The sequence below is a fragment of the Tachypleus tridentatus genome, chromosome 1, assembly GCF_004210375.1.
Source record: "Tachypleus tridentatus isolate NWPU-2018 chromosome 1, ASM421037v1, whole genome shotgun sequence".
In the NCBI taxonomy this organism is placed as follows: domain Eukaryota; kingdom Metazoa; phylum Arthropoda; class Merostomata; order Xiphosura; family Limulidae; genus Tachypleus; species Tachypleus tridentatus.
This window is the reverse complement of record NC_134825.1, coordinates 48,205,191-48,224,970: the sequence shown is the minus strand read 5'-3', so window position 1 is coordinate 48,224,970 and position 19,780 is coordinate 48,205,191.

Below are 19,780 nucleotides of genomic sequence, written 5' to 3'. Positions count from 1 at the left end.
TAAAAATTAGTATCTACAAATAAGAAATAATCAGTAATTAGTGATTAGATTAAGGAGATCGCATAGTTAGTAACCATGGCAACAAAACAATAGTTATCAAACATATAAAGTTCTTGAAACAGATTTTGGAGGGATATTACATGTATTTATAAACAAAGTTTCGTTTCTAACAGTGAGACTTGATATTGAAAGTCTTACAAATACGTCTTAATCACATGTATATCCAATCGAATAATGTTATTTGATATGATAAGTTTAAAAAGTAAATAACGTTAGAACTTCTGGAAATATGGAACTGTCAGATACGATTTACTTACATTAATAATGAATAAGAAAACACATGTTTTACATATACATAACATCGTTGATAAATTAATAATAAACTAAATTGTTTTCATAAACAGAATTTTGTATACCACTTCATTATCATTAGCATTACTTATTTTCATAGTAAAAAATCATATAGAGAAATGAAACTTACAAACTGTCGAGATGGGAGCAGATTCCTGCTGATAATTATAAAATAATATGTTTGGTTTGTTTTGAATTTCGCGCAAAGCTACTCGAGGGTTATGTGCGCTAGCTATCCCTAATTTAGCAGTGTAAGACTAGAGGGAAGACAGCTACTTAGCACCATCCACTGCCAACTCTTGGATTACTCTTTTACCAACAAATAGTGGGATGGACCGTCACATTATAACGCTTTCACACCTGAAAGAGCGAGCATGTTTGGTGCGACCGGGATTCAAACCTGCGAACCTCTGGTGACAAGTCGAGTATCTTAACCACATGGGCATGTCGGGCCGAATAATTTGTTTGTCTTAGGTCAAACACAGAGCTTCACCATGGCCTACCTGTGCTCTGCCCACCAAGGTATCGAAACCTGATTACTAGCATTGTAAATCCACAAACATACCTCTGTGCCACCTTGGGGCTTGTAGAATAATAATGCGATTACACGCCTCATTTTTTTCAATCTTGTGTTTGAATTTCAATGAGAAAATTACAGTCCAAACAGTTAGAAATATTTTTAAATTATTAAAACTGAGTTCGCCATCATGTTTCAAAAACATTTAATACGTAAACAGTAACCCAAATGATGATACACGTTAAAAAATATAATTACTAATAACTAAAACAACCGTGAATTCCGGATAATCGTATAAGTTCTCTCAATAACCGAATATTTCTTAGATTGGAAAATTAAATCAATCCATTATTACAGAAAAATATCAACAATGAACATGTATAAGGAATGAACTTTTCCTCAACTTCGAGCAGGTTCGACCTGGCTAGGTAGTTAAGGTACTCTACTTGTCCCGAGTTCGAATCCTCGTCTCATCAAAGATGATTGCTTATTTATGCTTGCTTTGCGTTGTCATATCACGGTCAATCCCACTATTCGTTGGTAAAAGAGTAGCCCAAGAGTTGGCGGTGGGTGGTGATAACTAGCTGCCTTTCCTCTAGTCTTACACTGCTAAATTAGGAATGGCTAGCACAGATAACACAGGTAACTTTGCGTGAAATTTAAAAACAAACAAATTCAAGTAACTTTTTGTAAATAGTAAAATAATTTCTCAGTCTAACTTTATTAAACTTCCCTGTTTATGGTTGTTCTTTAAAAACTATGTAAGGTATTATTTCCTTTTGATAAAAAAATAGAAAAAACGACGTTTACACTCCAGATACAGATACAATAATTTTTAAAACATTAACCAACATTTCATCTAAGTGGCTTAATTAGGTTTAATACACACGATTGTTTAATATTAGAATATTGGTTAAATCACTCTTTCCTTATATAACAATTATGTTTATAGTATATTGTATTTATGGATATTCCAAGGGCTTTGTAATAGTAGACACGATTATATGCATGGTATTTTGAGGGGCGTGGTTTCATTCTTAAAATACAAAAAATTAATTCGAGTGATAAGTTTCATTAACTATATGGTCTTCATGAAGTCTTAAAGCCGAAACATTGAGAAAATAAAACAACTTGTAAGATTCATTGAGTTCACTGTTGATTTTTTTATTCATAATTACGCTTAAGTAAAAATATATTTATAGATATTATTGCACTGATAATACTAAACAGTCTTTACTCACTCAAGAATATGAGAAGTACCAGCCACTGTACTGAAAGCATGTTCGTGAGATATTTCAGTTAACGTGTTCGGCGCTTTAACTACCTGTGGAAAATCAAATTGTATAGAACAACGATTACTTTCTTCAAAACACGAGTTTATGGGAAGTTGTCGCATAGAGATTATTGATAACAGAACAATATCCTTGTAAAATATCACAGTAATACGTTTTTTTCTGCAAAACAACTCGTTAGGAAATATTTAAGTGTTGAAGAAAAAACGTTTCAGCATAAAAGGTCATTTGTTAAAACTGAAATGTTATTTTCAAACTTATGCTAAACAACCTGGAGGAAGGACACTTTTGAGAGCAAATAAAACGAATAAACATAACACGTTTTTTATATGAAAATACTTAGCAGATATATGCTGTAAAAAAGTCTTTCTTTCTTCTTTTGCAGAGAAGGTTTTTAAAAAGTAAACTTCTATTCAGTACGTTATGAGAAAATAACTTTTAATAGTACAATATAACACAGCATTGGTATAAGTTCGTCTGAAAAAGAACAACAATCACTTGGCAAAAATCTTCTGTAATAACCCGTTAGCACTTACAGTAAATTAGTTATTATGCATTCTTTTAAAGAAACGTCATATAATTAAAATAATTATTTGGATCCTGTGTTATACTTTATCTGAAGCATGTGAAAAATATTTTATGAACCTTCGCAATACACTAGCTCAAGTATTCCATTATATCCTCTAGATATATTGTAGAAAGTACCTGTAATGTTCTAACAGTTATTGAATTTTGTCTTTCCTGTTTTTTGAATTAATTTTTATTCAGTTTTCAGAAATATTTACTCTAGGCTTACAGCCATCCATCAGTTAACCTGAGCATAAATAAAATATTGTAATAAAAATATTTACTTATTTTGATATGTATAGATTTAAAAAAAATGTTTAAATAGTGAAAAACAAAACTGAACAACGAAAATTCTACCTCCTATGCTCACCACATGTTTCGTAACTCACTTTCCAGCGCTGTAAGTCCCTAACCATGCCGCTGTACCATTGGGGAGAGGAAGGAAATATTATTAATTTCGTAACTCACTTTCCACGCTGTAATAACCATGCCACTGGGAGAGGAAGGAAATATTATTAATTTCGTAACTCACTTTCCAGCGCTGTAAGTCCCTAACCATGCCGCTGTACCATTGGGGAGAGGAAGGAAATATTATTAATTTCGTAACTCACTTTCCAGCGCTGTAAGTCCCTAACCATGCCACTGTACCATTGGGGAGAGGAAGGAAATATTATTAATTTCGTAACTCACTTTCCAGCGCTGTAAGTCCCTAACCATGTCGCTGTACCATTGGGGAGAGGAAGGAAATATTATTAACTTTTAAGCTATTTCTAACGTAATGTTCTGTAATTAGCAAACTGAGGCAAAAATCGTATCCTTTATATCATGCTTACCGGTTATCATCTGAAGTTAAGCTCAGTTCTTTTATTATTAACGTTTACTTCTACAGTAAAATAAATTTACCTCTGATTAAAAAGACTTGAATAAAATCTTTCTCTGTAAAAACACGTCTTTACATTGCTTATTTTATATAGAATATGATTTGTAGTTGCTAACCAAAAAAGTGATACTCTAGGCTCTTTAAGTTAGTTGTTAAAATTCTGTTCTGTCACTGGGCGTGGCTGAACTAGCCGTTAGTAAGTAGATTAACAAATCACGTAACTCAAGGATGTTGTTGTTTGTTGTAAAAGTGATGTATTACACTGTGAGCAACTACGTAACACCGATTCATTGGCTACTCTAATCGAATAGCGAAATTTGACTGTTACTATTGTAACGTACCCAAAGTGCGGAGCAAGTCTTTTTTTTTTTTGGAATAAAGGGACAGGTACCATGGGACTTTGGACCCCTAGTCCGTCACCCTAATCACTGTATATCTACTCAAAGATGGAATGCGTGCCTGTAAACTTAAACCTAACCGAATCTTCTTTCTTGTAAAGAGTGTATGTGAAGAAAAAATTTTATTAAAAATCTCGTATCGCCTAATTTGCTGTATTTTTTCGGTAATACGTTATTGCAATTTTCAGATTAACCTTAGAATTACAGATCGGATCCGATATCAACGTCTCTTTAGGCGTATGATTTTAAACAGTTTATGTACCAAATTACTTTGCTCATTAAATAGACCCTATTAACAAATGAGTCCAACAAAACATACAACCCCGCCAATCACTCGCTAACTACCGCAGGCGTTTCTTACGTATTTTACTCAAAATGTGAGTAAATGTGTATTTTTCTTATAGCAAATCCACATTGGGATATCTGCCAAGTCCACCTAGGGGGATCAAACCCCTGATTTTAGCGTTGTAAATCCGTAGACTTACCGCTGTACCAGCGGGGGACAAAAGTATGAGTGAATTGACACAATTGTTTTGGTTGATGCTTTGGGTTTGCTGTTGTAATAAACAACGGCATAAATTTATTTAATATGATGTAATGTGTAGATCCCCACGGTTGTGAATAATATATAAAAAAGACGGCAAGTTGAGAGTTAATTAACTTGTTATAATACTTTGCATTAACTAGCCTTTCAAAATACTAAATAATATCTGTTTTCCTATTATTGTTCATTGAAAAGGAGTTAATACTGTTGAAAAATTAAGTTATTGATAGAACAACGAGGAAACACATAGAAACCATATCTTATACACTTTGTTCGTATATGCAAATTACTTCTAGTTATAATTGTTTTTTTATTTGTAATTGCATAAATCTTTTAAGGTTTAACATGTAGAAAAGATGGTACAGATAAAAAGATTATTTTCAATACTTGTACAAGTTTAATATTTTTGTAACATGATAGACTTCATTTAACATGCGCATAAAACATTAAACTATATTATTTGAGACAACATAAGATTTAAAAAAGACTTTATTCATCTACTCATTGCTTACTGGAATCTTTTTTTATCATGAATTTAAATCATTTTTTTTTCTAAATTAAAAGACAGAGAGGAACTCTTAACAAAATTTGTTGTACGTTTAGTTATAACACCACAGCAGCAACAGACTTAATACATGGCTCTAAACCTATACATGATAAACCTAGAAACTGTTATGGAGATATAAGCGGTCATCAGCTATGGCGGATTATTCTTGTGATCAAGGTATTTAAAATAGTTTATTTAGAATCGAATATAGAAATTGCAGAGGTTCAGTTATTGCACTTTCTTTGGTCAATAATGTTCATTCAGTCATTACTACATCCCGTGTTTGTGAATTTATTTATCTACAAAGTTTTGCAGTAAGCTATCAGGCCCTTCAGACGAATTCACATTACGCATTTTTTTACTTATATACTCTTGTCATTAAACCTAAAGTTGTCTTCATACTATATGTATAAAATAGTCTATATAACCATAGAGGCAGGCGCCTTCTAGCGGTTAGCGTATCTAGACTAATCCGATGGTTCGTGGTTCACGCCCTATTGTTGTGAAAACGCGATTTGAACTTTGAGGCCGTTGGTACCTTATAAAAATGATGGTCGAATTCCGTAATGCAAACAGAAAACAGTAGTAAAGAACTGATTTTGGTTTGTCAGTTCTAAATTGAGAAGAGCTATGCACATAAAGCCCTTGTCTTGCTCGGACGGAAGCGTTAAAACAAACAAGCATTTTCCATACATAAAATAGTTGACGTAACAAAATACATATTTTTTTCGATAAAACTAGAGCAAAACTCAAGAAAAAAAGAACAGTCAATGAGCCTGCGTCGTTATTTTACAAACAAAGGTTTATTTTGAAACTTACACAATTACTGGTTATGTAGTTATACATTAAATCGAGACCAAAGTTTAACTCGATATTAATTCAAACAGTTTACTTGGAACATTCTCATGCTGTAAACTAGCAATAATTATGTGAACACTTTAAATGTAAACAAGGTTTGCTTTTTACGATTGGGTCTTCTAAAAATATCCTAATTAGAGCACTTTTTTCAGACAAATTGTTCCACAAAGGTATTATACATCGGAGTGGTCTCCAAAATATATCCAATCTCTGTTTAATGATGTGAATTTCTTTTAATTATCTTTTTCCGTAGGCTTTCAATTTTTTATCTTATCCAGGGTTAGTGATAATGAGTGGAATTCCCCGAAAGTAGTATAACTCAGTGACAAGTAGTGAATCGAATGATAGATTAGGCTTCATATTTATTCTCAGTAGTTTAAATAGTTCGTCTGCTGAAGAATTTACAAGAATAAATTAGTAACATCATTCCTACCTATTTTACATAGCTCACAGAAAATTACTTCATTGTGGTGAGCTTAATACATCTCAAGACACTATATATCTGATGTAAAATCATTTCTAGAATTTTCACTAGAAGAAGAAGAAAGACATCTTAACATTTTTCAAGTATCAATGAACACACTGTGCTTTAATCATTAGGCTTTTAATAGTTCAGTTCTATTTAGGTTCACTCTGGTTATTTATAAGATAAAGTCTGGTTGTGAATAAGGCCTTAATGGGAATACAAGTTTGTTTGTTGCTCTTTGTGATAACAAAATAAAAGCAAAGATAGAATAACTAAAAATTGCATTTAGCTGTTGTCTCTGAAACGTATTAGCAGAAGAATATGTTATGGAGGCATTTTTAGTAATGGAAATGCCCTCATGTGTGTATTAAATTAACCAGTAACTCTGGCTGCAGTATCTAAAAACTAAAGTACATGTGGTTGGAAGGAAGAAAGATCAAAACCACATGTGTTTGTGTGTGTTAGAACAAAGCTGCACAATTCATTAACTATCTGCGACATCTCCGCAGTGAGGATTTCACTTAAAATGTTAGCTTTGGAAAAAAATTATCTCTAAGCCTTAAAGAGATCTCGCGTTTATTGCTATATGATCAAGTACTCTTTGTCCATTGTTACTCCTAACATTTCCGGTCAAAGGCTAATTCAATTAAGTTGTGTTCATTTAGTTTGTTGGTGTAAAATATTAAACAAATATTCCTTTATCTATCGACAAATTGAGGGTGACATAATTATAAAGTATTCAGGATTGAAATATTTTCTGTCTTAAAAAAAGAAAAGGAAAGGAAACATTAAAGTGTTAAAAGTTTGACTGATCAGATTAAAGCTGACTGGTTTTAAGTTGAAAAAATGCTGAAAGTAAATTAGTTTTTCTTACATTGATTTTAACCAGATTTGAGATGTTCATTGGAAGTTAAAGAGTAATAGATAACTAATAAACCAGTGATTCATTGGGAGGGGGCTTCTGGACATCTATATTTGTATGCAGCTTTCTGTCAGGGTATTTAAGTTGAGTTATTTCGTTAATTCCTTTGGTCTCAAAAGTAATACTTGAATTGGGTATTTCTGTAGTTGTCTGTATTTTTATTAATCTTAAATGTCTGTTACTGTTTTTGTGCAAAGCTACACAAGTTGCGCTAACTGTCTGTAATTTTGAAGTATTGTCTAAGCCTCACCAAAATGATTGTACTTGATGCACAAGCTTACTACATAATCTAAATTGTATATTAATAGTTGAAACGTCAGCAGTAACATAAGTCAGCCATTTTTATTGCATTACGAAAAATATTACATACCTATGTTACTAATCCGAGTTCTTTTTATATTTAAAAATAATTTATAATCAAAAGTAAAGCAATCATACAGATCAAAACTAAAACGATTTGAAATGTAACTTGCAAATTAAAGAATAGAATCTTGTGTGACAACTAGCTAGCTAGGAGTACTTAGTTTTATATATCCGTACAACCAAATCCCGTAATAGTTGAGGGCATTTATTTTGTTGTGATAGTAAACTGACGGATCTTTCGAATATCACTACACATTCACAACCATTTATCATTTCTATAAGAAAATTATTAAATAAATAGAATAATGATTTGCTAACACAAACGTATCAAGAAAATAATTCACAAGTGTTTTGTAGCCGCTGGAGATTTTTAAAAGAGTGTGTATGTGTGTGTTTTTCTTACAGCAAAGCCACAGGGAGCTATCTGCTGAGCTCCCCTAGGGGAATCGAACCCCTGATTTTAGCGTTGTAAATCCGTAGACATACCGCTGTACAAGCGGGGGCATTTTAAAAGAGATGAGGTAAGGGGGGAAAATCCAATATCTAATCATTAAACTTCATGTAAAACGACAATTCACGTGTAATTTATTTTTTAATCAAAAGTTTACGTTCTGTAATATCAGTGATGACAAGAAAATCCACTGGTAGAGAAATATATATGTGTAAAAACGACTGGTTTGGGTTGAGAAACTTTTTTATCCAGAGGAGCGAACAACGTTTCGACCTTCTTCGGTCATCGTCAGGTTCACAAAGAAAGAAAGCGGTAACTGACCGATAGCTGACCACATGTTTGTGTAACTGAGTATAGGAATGTAGAGGGCGTGCTTAGACCGAAGAAGGTAGAAACGTTGTTCGCTCCTCTAAAAAAAAAATCTCAACCCAAACCAGCCGTTTTTACATATATATTCTGTAATATCATTTTACGTTGAACTAAGCAATTAGCGGCAACAATGATCCGAAATTATTAAACATCGTAATTGTTATTTGTAGTTAATAACTGTTGTACTTAGACACGTCAGTTGCTTTCATTTCTAATCACAAAAACATGCTATTAACAATCAACTAGTTTGCGCACACATGAATAGAAATGTGAACAAAAACTAAACTCGTACAGGGTATTTACTGGTGAAAAATATTTCCAACAAAAAGCTTGTAGCTATTTTCATAAGTTTAAAAGCTAACGTTTGATCTATAGGTTCCATCTCTTTGCTGTAAGGGCGATGTGCGATAACAAAGTCGAGTTATGGGAGAATGTTTGTTGTAAAGCTCAAACTTATGCAATGAGCTATCTGTGTCCTTCCCACAACTACAAAGGAATCCGGATTTTTATGGTTATAAATCCACTGGCTTATTGCTTAGCCTCTGGGGTAGGGGGAGATACTGTATAATAAAAACGTACAAAGTATTTAGAATTTTATATAAAAGTTCTTATTTTCTTTAATTTTTATGTGTAGTTTTCAGATTTTTTGTCTTCTGATAAACTGAAAGCACTTCAAGTTTCATTAAATAATCAACCAGAACCAGTAAGTGATGTAATAAAATTAATTAGGGGCTGCAAGTGAGTTAGAATCAGTAACTGAACCGACTAGAATCATATTACATAATTAAACGGAATCACAAACAGAACTTATTGCAGTATACTAAACTAGAAACAAAGAATACAAAGAATTAAATTGGAATAAATCACTAAGTTTTAATACAAAAACTAGAATCACTACATATTTCAATAATTATAATTAAAATCGGTATATGTATTAATACAATAAAGCTAGTAGTTGTTTAAATATATCTTATTAAAATTAATATAATCCGGTTGAAATATCAGAATATAATGAGTTACAGTTGTCACCTTCTCATCATGAGCTTCATGAAACTGTTAACTATTTTTTCACACATAACAGCGATCTAAAATTTCAAATGTAGTTCTAATTTACATTAAAGCCACTAGCTTTACGTTAATACTGCACTTAATAAGATGTATTTTTATTAACCTTAGATGTCTGTTGCTGTTTTTTAATTTTGTGCAAAGCTGCACGAGGGCTACCTGCGCTAGTCGTCTGTAATTTTGAAATGATACACTAGATGGAAGACAACTAGTTAACAGCACCCACCGCCAGCTCTTGTCTGACCGTTACTGTTAAAGCGCATCCAAAGCCCTCGCGTTAGAGAGCGCTCACAACATTTTACAAAGCTTGTTTAAAATCGACGCAACAGATTAAACATAAGTATTATACTAAACACACCTTGTACATAACAAAACTGAGTTCTACAGTCGAATTTTAACCAAGTAACTTAGTAACTAAGTTAAATCAAAGAGAGAGGAAATACTACTTGGGAAGCCATGTATTTCATGCTTGTAAAGTGTTTGATGTGAATATTGCTGTTTACTCGTGGAGTAATTTTAAAAACTTTATTATTTCAGCCAATGTTACACCCTTCTCAAGCTAGGAAACATCACTTAAGGCGTGAACAAGGTGCCACCATTCTTTCCTGTCCTAGGCCACATCTTGCACCTCCTTTATATTGTTAAAACTGTAAGGTTTTTCCCTTGCCGAGTGTTCTTTCCAGGAGGGATACCTTTCGTCGGCCCCTTTTACACCACCACTCCCACCCCTCAGCTGCACAATGACTTGCCTGACATAGCAGACGTCCTGGTTTCATTTTTAATATATGCCCCAAATATTTCCATCTTATGTCTGGATGGATTTGGATATAAGAGATTTTTAAACATTCTGACTGATCTCAGGATTTATTAAAAATGGTCACATTTAACACATTTTTTTGTATAAGACACTTGTTTTCAAAGACATTTTTATACCTGCTGCATTTTTGTTAGATTTACAGTTTTGTATATGTTAAGACAAAAATGACATTTGAATGGAAGAGTTATAGACTGGTCTTTGACTTGTAGATTTTGAATTATCAGATCTTTTAAGCTGATGAATGCAGAACCAGCCTTTTCAGTTGGTGACACTATTTTATTTTGAACAATTCTTTATCAACAATGGGCTATCTCAGCTATGCCTAGCACGGGTATCGAAATCAGATTTTTAACGTTATAAACGTTCAAACGCACGGCTGAGCCACTGGGGCGGGGCTTCTGGATATTTTAATTTTTTAAAACTTATTGTCAGGTCGTATTACCTGAATTATTTTCTTTTTTCCTTTGCCATTAAATTGAATTGGTTGTTTCTATGGTTGTCGTTAGAATTATTTTTGTAATGATTGTTAGTTTCACAATTCTTACAATGCTTGGTAAACTTTCAGTTTTTGTATGCGTGTTGATCGAGACGTCATTAAGAAAAACAAAATCTTACTCTTTAAGTGTCCCCTGCTAGTACAGCGGTAAGGGGTGCGATTCCTCAAGATGTTCTCTGGTGGGCTCAGGAGACCTTCTGAGGTCATTTTCAGGTTCAAAAGAGAGTTTGTGGCGTTTTAATTAGATGTTTGAAAAATATATATGTAAAAATGGCTCGTTTGGATTGAGAAAAAATTTTAACGTAGAGGAGCGAACAACTTTAAAAAAATGTCTCAACCCAAACGAGCCGTTTTTACATATATATTTTTCTCTACAAGTTGGTTTTCTCGACATCACGAATTAGATGTTAGGTTATTAATTAATACAGGTATCAAGGTGTTCCTTCATATTGGTTTAATTTTGATTTTAGTTGTTGTATAATTAGGGCTTCTTTAATTTTTCGTTTGTTTATATTTGTTTCCCTGCTTAGTATCTGTGTGTTTTCTATGGTTATTTTGTGTTTATTTAATTTGCAGTGTTTAAAAACGTGTGAAGGTGTTTTCTTGTGTTCTATGAATCCGGTTTTCATTTTTCCTGCTTGTTTCTCCGATATGGCTGATGTTGCATTGTATTTTATAAATAATGTTTGTGTTATGTTTGTCAGTGTAGTTTTTACACATTATGAATTCTAGTTTTGTATCTGATTTTTGAATAAATTTAGTGTTTACTGGAATATTATGTTTTGTTGTAAGCTTTTCCAAATGTTGGTTATTTTCTCACTAATATCAGGAACATATGGTATACAGCAGTGTAGAGTTTTATAGTTTGTTGTTTCTTTGAATTTATTACTGTTTGTTTGTTGTTGATCTAGGCGTGTGTGTGTATAATTTTTTTCAACGGTTTTTGAAGGAAATTTATTGAAGTTGATGAAGTGTTGTTTTATTTAGCTGATTTCATCATTAGTTTTATTGAGTAAGTATATTTTGTGGCTGTGTTTATTTGGTTTCTTGATATTTTGAATTTTTGTTTTTTTCATGTGCTGAATCCCAGGGAATATATAGTCCAGTGTGGGTAATTTTTCTATGGATTTCTATTTTGAATTGCGTATCAGTTCGTGTGATCTTGAGGTTGGAAAAGGTGATTTGGATACTTTTCTCATGTTCACAGGTAAACTTAATGTTGGTGTGTATGGAGGTAATGTGATTGAAAAGAACTAAGTGTGTGTTCTGTAGGTGTGAATCCAGCAATTGTATCGTCAACATACTTGTACCAGTATAGTGGTGTGTGTAAGGTCAAATTGATCGCTTGAAATTCAAACTGTGTCATGAAAATGTTGGCTAAAACTGGTGACTGGATTACCCATATTTAAGCTATTTATTTGTAAGTAGTTTTGGTCATTGAACATAAAGACAATTTTGGTGGTAGTGAATTCTATAGGAGTTGATAATTTAAGAAAGAAGCCAGGTGATGTTACATATTTAGAAAATGCTCACGTTATGTATTTACTGGGTTGTAGTTGAATGATTCATACGTCGACCTAATGGGTCATAGTAGTACAGTCGAGTTTGTGAGGCTTGGGGTGTTGTATAGTTGTGGTGAGCGTGAGTCGGTCTTGCGTTGGTAAGAATAAATATTTTCTGAGATGAATTATATTGGCTTTTCGATTTGTAGTAGCATTTTGTTTAGTTGGTCTTTATGTGGTTTTGTTGGATTTGTGTGTATTGGCTTAAATGTGTTTGTATCTCATAAGGTGTTATTCATTTTTGAATGTGCTCATTTGTGTTCATTATAACTATTGCATTACCTTTATCTGCTTTTACAATTTTGATGTTGTTGTTCTGCTTTGTTTACAGAATTAATATCTTTCTGTATAAGGCTCTTTTTTAGCTTTCTTTTCTGTGAAATTATGTTGATGGTTTTATGTGAGAATTCTTTGAAAAGGTTGTTTAAGATACTGCTTTGGGGAAATAGGTGCCTTCAGTTCTACCTAGAAAGATAGGTTGGTGAGTATCGATGAAACAGCTGTTGAGGTTGTTTTCTTTCTAATGACTGTTTTCTGTTGTGTTTTGGTGTTTTCAGTTTGTGTAGAATGGATCACTTGTCTTCTGGCTAAGCCTACCAAACAGGCTTTTATTTCGATGGATGGAACACTTCTTGGTATTACAGCAAAGTTGAGTCCTTTGTTGAGCAGATGTATTTCTTCTGTGGTTAATTGTCGGTCTGATCTGTTAATCTGTTTGTTGACGGTTTGTCGTGTTGACGTATTTGTTGTTGTTGTTACCTTGGTAATTACATCTGTAACATAATTTTATTTTTCACCTCTCTCGTTTCTTATACGTTCTTACAGTTTGCACAAGTTTTACGAGATGCCATAATTTGTTATATTGTGCTAAATGTTCTAAATGTTTCAAGTAGATAATGAAGAAGGATAAACAACGGCAACATAAAATTCAATATACAAAAAATATTCCAATAATACTTTTTACGTGGCTAAGTGGCAACACTGAGAACTTTTAACAATAAACATTAGATTTCGATACTCTTAATAGGTAAATCACACATAGCTTAGCTCTCTTTCTGTGTAACTTTGAGCTTAGCAACAAAGAAATAATTCTTTAATATACAGCCCCAAGTGGTACAGCGCCATGTATGCGGACGTGCACTGCTATAAATGGGGTGTCGATTCTCGTGGTGGGCAAAGCAAAAATGGCCCCTTGTGTAGCTAGCTTTATGCTTAAAGGTGAATTTTCAACAAATTTAATAATTGTCTTAGAAACTGTACTTTGGTTAGGTATAATTTCTGTGTGGTTGCCATATGTTTAAACACTTTAGTTTTTGAGTAAAAAATGAAACAAAATATGCGGGTCCTCGAACTGAAGTTTCTCTCTGTCGTTCGGCTGTTTCCGTAACGTTTTACAACTATGACGTAATAGTTGCCAAACACGCTTCGTTGCGCATCGACCATTTTGTTCCTTTCAGTGCTGGTGTTTTATGTAAATCTATCGGTGCTCTTTTCGGATTACATACTTTGTGAGACTATTTTTTCTCTTGATATTGTTACTTTATGTTTGTTTTATGATAACATGGTTTACTGCGTTGCTTATGTTTGTAAAAACGGTTCGGCATCAGGCAAAAGCTTCTCTTCGTTTCCGTGCAAGAAGAAGGAACCGGCAAGGTGGCGACAGTGGGTGCGGATGGTCAATAGGAAGAACTAGACTCCTTCACACCATGCAAAGCTTTGTCAAGATCACTTTGAACGCTCATGTTTTGTGTCGGATCCCACTGTTTTGGATTCCGTAGGTTTCAAGTCAGGCAGGTTGAGAGTGAATAGACAGGATCGTCCCCACCATCTTTCCTCGTGTAGAGCTGAGGACTGATCTCAGCCTGCAGCGTACAGGTTCCACCCCTCTAAAGCCATCCCTTGCCATCACGAGAAAAACAAACTTAAAGGTATGTGTGCAGTATAAAGCGATAAACAATAACTAGTATAATATAATAATTTAAAAAGTACAAGTTTTGAAGAATGTAACTTGACATAAACATTTCACATTCATGAGCATGTTCTGCATTTGTGGCACCTGAAAGTCAGTGAAACCTTGATTTCTTAGTCTAGACAGTGGACAAATCTATCCCAAATAGAGTATATTCCAAGTTTAAAAGCTGGTAAATCATTCTGTAAATGTTTTTGTATCATTTTTACATATGGAAAAGTTTGAATAATACCATTTTTCAAATTTAACATTTCAAGATAAATTGAAATAAGACTGTCTTGAAAATGTTGAAGTAATCAAGTACATGTTATGTATTTGAAAAAAAAAATACATTGTAGACTTGTCAACAAGCAAATATAAACTCCATAACATAGTTCCATAACTCATCATAATAAAATTAATCTTAACACAATACTTTGACATTGTCATATTAAATCTAAATCTCATAAACCTCATAAAGCATGTTGTTTTAATATATAATCTTATTTCTTCAGTATCACTCACAGTTCCACTACTCTCGCTCGTGGAACTGTCCTCATCACTAGAACTTGTCAGATCTGTGTCAAAAGTAACTGTTCTAGGTTCGTTCAGAGTAGGTTCGAATTGATATGGCGCTACTCGACACTGTTCAGAACACAAAGTCAAAACAGACTCCGCCTCTGTTTTTTTCCGAATGCACTGGCCATGTTTATTTACATTCAACGAGCTGGCGTTGACGGTTTGTTTGGCAACTATTATGTCACAGTACTTTTCCTAACGGCAAACGTAAAAACTAAAACGTTCTGATTGCCGCTCGGAAAGGGCTCTTTCTGTATCAAGTTCTATGTTTCATTTATTAGCACATATGTTTTATAAAAAATGTGAACCTGCAAAATTAATCAGTATGAATAGTTCTTTAGACTGCAAAGTTTTCTTTTTTCTGTAAAATTCACCTTTAACTACAAGCAACGCTTAATATACTTAATTTGTTCGTCGTGCCATCTAGTGAGATTTTGGAGGGTCAATCTTAGGTGTAACTTAGACATGTATGTATTTGCAATGTTTTCCCGTAGGAAATGGCATGTAACTGCACAAATGTGAGTATAAAAATAAGTATGAATCTGGCATGTACTACGTAAGGATATACTACGTAAAGAACGAAGCTGTTTGTACTTTTTGTGAATGTTCTCTTTTAGGTAAGATGATCCAACCAGTAATTTTCTATCGAAGCTTATTATATATGGAAGACGTTAAAGCCTTGGTTTATCTGAATATTTTATCCAGATCCAAACAACGAAAATGATTATTAATTACCTAACAACTCAATCATATCACGTATTTATTAATCTACACCATACTGCTCTATAGTTAACACTAACAAAAGAAATGGAACGTCTAATATTTTTGTCCTAGTATTAGAATTTTTAAGATTTATTGATTACCTCTTTATGGGGTAATTTGAACGAACTCATAATTACGGACTGTCATTAGATGTAAAAAGAAATAATGTATTTTCAAGAGATGATAGAATATAATCAAATATCTTGTGCTAATTTATTCAAGAATTCTTCTATTAAAAAAAAATGTTTAGATGTTTGTTGCAAATTGTTACACAGCGGGTCATCTGTGCTCTGCTCTACAGATATCGAAACCTGATTTTTATTGTTTTAAGCCTACAGATTTACACCTGTACCACTTTGGATCTATTGAAGAAAGCTGAATTATCTTTTAATGTTCTGAAGTTTTCTGTCCGACATACAATAACAGTATCGAGATACTGACGACTGTTTCCACTGGTGTTATTCGACTTAAACACGAAATTTAAAATTCCTGTCAGACAACACTTTTAACATTTTTTTTTTTCGATTTCATAACTTTGAGATCTAAAATCTCAAACCCTACCGGCCGCTCTTCGAACTGAATTAATTTTTATGTCTGAGAGTCACTTACTTATACTTTACCAAAGTCTTATCCTTTCCTTCCTAGATTATGCACTTCTGAGTGTTGCAAAGCTGGATAACATTGTAAATATGCAAACACTTGTTTTAGACGAACTATGGTATGTACTTCAGTAAATCTCTATCACCTAAATCTAAGACCTATTACACTTCGTAAACCTCAGCACCATTACAGGAATCTCCACTGGCTCAGCGGTATGTATATAAGCTTATAACGCTAAAACCTGGTTTCCATACCCGTGGTGGGCACATCACAGATAGCCCATTGTGTAGCTTTTTACTTAACAACAAATAAACAAACAATTAAAAAAACCCAATAGTGCTTAGAGGTAAAATTATTCACTAGAACCCTGCAGTGTAAAGACCATCTGTCACTAGAACCCTGCAGTGTAAAGACCATCTGTTTCATCATCATGCAACTGCCCCATTTCAGTTAGAGCATTCCAGCTCCACAACGATCCCACAAACACCAATTACCTAAAATATCTCTCAAGAGACAGATGATATACAACCATCACTGAAATCATGACTCAAGAGACAGGCACTATACAACTAGCACTTAAAAGATGTCTCAAGAGACAAGTGCTACACTTCCAGTACTCAAATCAGTCATCACCGTCGAATCTCGGAAGTTTCTATCAGGAACACACATCTGGTGCCACTGGGATCAGCCTAGACAGAAAATGTATAGACTGTAAAGACAGCATAACAGAGACGTCTGTCAGTATTTAATTTAAGACCATAATGGACTGTTATCTGTCGTCAAGTGGTTCCTATGCAATAGATAGCAAGAGACCTAACTGGGCATTCATCGTTTTACGACGCCACAACTTTGTACACGAGGCTGATGGAGAATTTAAGCTTTCCACAAACATTACAAGGGCAACGCTGAATACTATAGAACAAGCTCTTATCCGAATTTTTAAAAGTAAAGTACCACAAATAGAAATGACCACCAAGATAATATATGCCACTAGCAGTAATGACCCGACGTGGCCAGGCAGTTAAGGCGCTTGACACGTAATTCAAGGGTCGCGAGCTCACATCTGCGTCACACAAAACATGGTCGCCCTTTCAACCGTGGGGCGTTATAATGTTACGTCTAATCTCATTATTAATTGGCAAAAGAATAGCCCAAGAGTTGGTGGTGAGTGGTGAGGACTAGCTGCCTTCCCTCTAGTCTTACACTGCTAAATTAGGGAGGGCTAGCGCAGATAACTCTCCTGTAACTTTGCACGAAATTAAAAAACAAACAAACAAAAAACACTAGTAATACTACCTAAAGTTCAGAGTGAGGTATCACAAATAGATAGTACCATCAAAATGATATATGTCTAGTAGTACCATATAAAATTCAGAGCGGCTAGTATCCAGATAAAGAGGAAAAAGTAAGGCAAGTTTATGGTATGAACATCTCCTGAATGAATGTTGTAGGGTTGAAAGTAAACGTGGAAGCTGACAGGCTCACGGTACAAGCTCCTTTATGAAATTCAGTACAGCCATGCTGACAGGATATCGGCCTCCTCAACATTAGTAAAATAAAAGCAGCAACCATGGAAAGTCTTCACAGACCTTCAGTGGAAATGAGATTGCTGAAAATCAAAGTATCGTATTATGTAGATAGGATAAACAAAATATAGAAAAATCAGTAAGACAGTATGTAGTCAGTATATACTAGTAACATCAGTAAAAGAACTCTCTTCAACCTTCTGCGAGGCAACCAATCTCCAGATGAGGGCTTGTCATCTTCTACTCACCTAAAGTGAACTCAACTAAAACTCAGAAACACAAACTGATAAAGGACGTCTCGGTTAATTTAAGTTGAAATCTATAACTGAAAACAATGTTAGTTTTTTCCAGACTACTTAACAAACGACATTTATAAACAAGAAAAAGAAAAGAAAAACGCCTTCAATAATACGCTCAGTCCAACTAAGAATGGAGTCTGAAACACAGTAACACTACTGGTGTTTATCACTTCATATAAATCTGAAATACCCAATCAAATACCGCTGGTAATGTTTTACTTATTTTTATTAAATCACAAAATTTAAAGTAATATGTAGATCAATAGCTCTACACTTTTTTTGTGTGAAATATTAAACTCTGACAACTGCTATCACTTTTTCCCACAGCATTTTATCATATTATTACTGTCAGAGATCTTGTTCATTCTCCTAAACTGAAATTTTGAAACAGATAAGAACTCTATTAAACAGTTTCTATGCGTGATTCCTTTCTTTTTTCTGGCCTTGGAGATTATTTTTCTCAAAGTTCGAAACGCAATCTCCAAAATCAGACAGAAAGCATTAGTGCATAAGAAACTATTCATCATGTACACCTGTATACTGCTTGAAACGTTCTTTAAACTAATGGAAACGTAAGCGTTATTTTTAGTTCATTTTACTCTAAAATCAAAAATTCAAAATTTCTCCTATGAGTTAACAGTAAATTTACAGACTTAATAACGCTAATAACCCATTATGTAGGGTTGCCTTGTAAGAAAAACAAAAGTAAATAAAACTCAGTAATGCTGCCACTTTTTAACAGCTAATAATACTCTAGCTGAAAGTTTAAAAATAATGAATTCTTTAAATGTTTCTTAATTGTGCTTAATTGTAAACAAGTATGCAAATAGAGGAGACAAACCGAATAAGATAAGCAAAGAATACCAAGGAACTATTTGTTTTGTTGTTACAGTTCTATCTGGTCTTTTGTGTTTGAATTACTAGGAAACACGTGTAAACATTTTCCAATGAAACTAGTATACGATGTGGATGGATATTATATCTATAGAGATTTCTTGAAATAAAACTAACTGAAAAATTTTAAAATATATTTTACAACTGTCGCGTGACGTTCTGCGTGAACTTTAATATGAAATAACGTGTACTTACCTTCTTTTAAAACGTTCCTATTTCTTCACTTTTAGACTTAATAGCCGGAAAATCGAGAATCAGTGATAACGTGTGGACCGGAACCTATCAAACAGATCCTTGTTGGTTACTTTTTCAGTGAAGTTTAGAAGCTGATTGGCTTTCAGGGTTATGAGGCACCTTTCGGCCCTTCAAAGGATGTTGGCAAACAGCGCATTAATCTTTATTGCCGTTTTCCAGCGGATCCTGATTCGTGATGAAAGTAGGCCTTTATATATATATATATATAGAGAGAGAGAGAGAATAATTTTGACACAGGTTAATGGTTCTGAGACAGTTGTCCCAAATTCACAGACCAATCTCATCAAAGTCATTTACTTTCTCCAAATATCCTCGTGCGTTTCTGTTTAATTAGTGACTAGATATTAATTACAGTGTTTTTCTATAGAAAGTCACAGAGTCTTTGAACATGATAAAAATAATTAATTATTCAGAGCTACAGTGATTCATCATCTTTATGAGATAAAGCTAGT